The following is a 1,292-nucleotide window of genomic DNA, read 5'->3' on the forward strand; positions in this document are numbered from 1 at the left end:
TGTCACAGCACAGTGAACAATTCCCTGAGCAGGGCTGAGCTGCTGCACAGAAGCTTCCGGGAGCCCCAACCCTCTGCTCCTTGACTGCCTCCAAACCCTCCTGAGAAGCGGGTGAGGACCAAGGCCTCTGTTCAAGGCCACGCACCTGAGCCCCTGAGGGTGGGGTGGGTGTGGTGCAGGGGGTCCAATCCCCCTCATTCCCTCTCTGTGGTGAGCAGACTCAGGGCCTCCAAGGGCCAGCTGTGACTCTAAAGAGGACTGCTTGCTGACAGGCCCACATGTCTGCTGGGGCTGTGTGGGCCTGCCCACTGGGTCACTGCAACCCCTAACCCAGCCTGGGTCATCGTCCAGCATCAGGTGAGGCAGCTCAGGCCACAGACCAGGGGCTTGGGGAAGTTTGGGGCCTGGTGCCCAGAGGCCCCCATTCTGAGGCTGGGTCTGTGCTGGGTGAGCAAGCATCACGCTCTGGGAATCTCAACATGAAAAGGACGAGCAAACAAAAGATGCTTCTGCAGCCGTGCCTATGGTCCCTAAGGTGACAGGTAGTTCAAAGACCTGGTCAGTAGTCACATCCCACCCTGGGGTCAGGGCTCCCCCCACCCTGGGGCTGACAGTCCAGGGGGGCTTTGGGAGAGGCCAGCCTGGGTGGGTATCACGGTGGGCAAGTCTCATCTGGGTCGTTTCCCCAGCAGAGCTGATGAGAATGGACACAGGTGGCAGGAACTGAAGCAGAAACTGTCCCTGAGTCAGGGGTGACCATGGAAACAGCAATACACAAACACCGGCTCAGCTCAAATCCAGGACAGGTGGACAGAGGGCCCACAAGGGAGCCTCCCAGACGGTGAGGAAGGCTCACGCCCACTTCCCACCCGCAGCAGGCCTCTCCACAGGAACCCCAGGGAATGCCTCGGCTCAGATCTTGCAGCTCATTTGGTCCCGAGTTCAGCTCCTGTACATCCCAGCACCTAACCGGATCAGTGATTGTCCAGGGCTACTCCAGGTCACCAGAAGACCCCTTGGGAGTGAGGCTACGGAGGGCACAACCCCAAGAAAATATGGCCATGCGAGCAGACCCCCAGATGGGCAGCTGTGGCAGGAGTGGAGACCATGCGTGGGGGCAGGCAGTGACGGTGGCTCGGCTGGGAGGAGCAGGTGGAAACCCCTAAGAGGCGAGGTCGTGAGGGTCAAGGTCATCCCCTGGGGCGAGGTAATGGGTGCAGATCCTAGGAGGGTGGCCGTGATTGGGGCAGAGCCCCCCGGGGAGCGCGGCCGTGGCGGAGTGGGGGCCCCCG

This window comes from Bison bison, unplaced genomic scaffold (assembly GCF_000754665.1).
Source record: "Bison bison bison isolate TAMUID 2011002044 unplaced genomic scaffold, Bison_UMD1.0 scf7180017864377, whole genome shotgun sequence".
Taxonomy (NCBI): domain Eukaryota; kingdom Metazoa; phylum Chordata; class Mammalia; order Artiodactyla; family Bovidae; genus Bison; species Bison bison.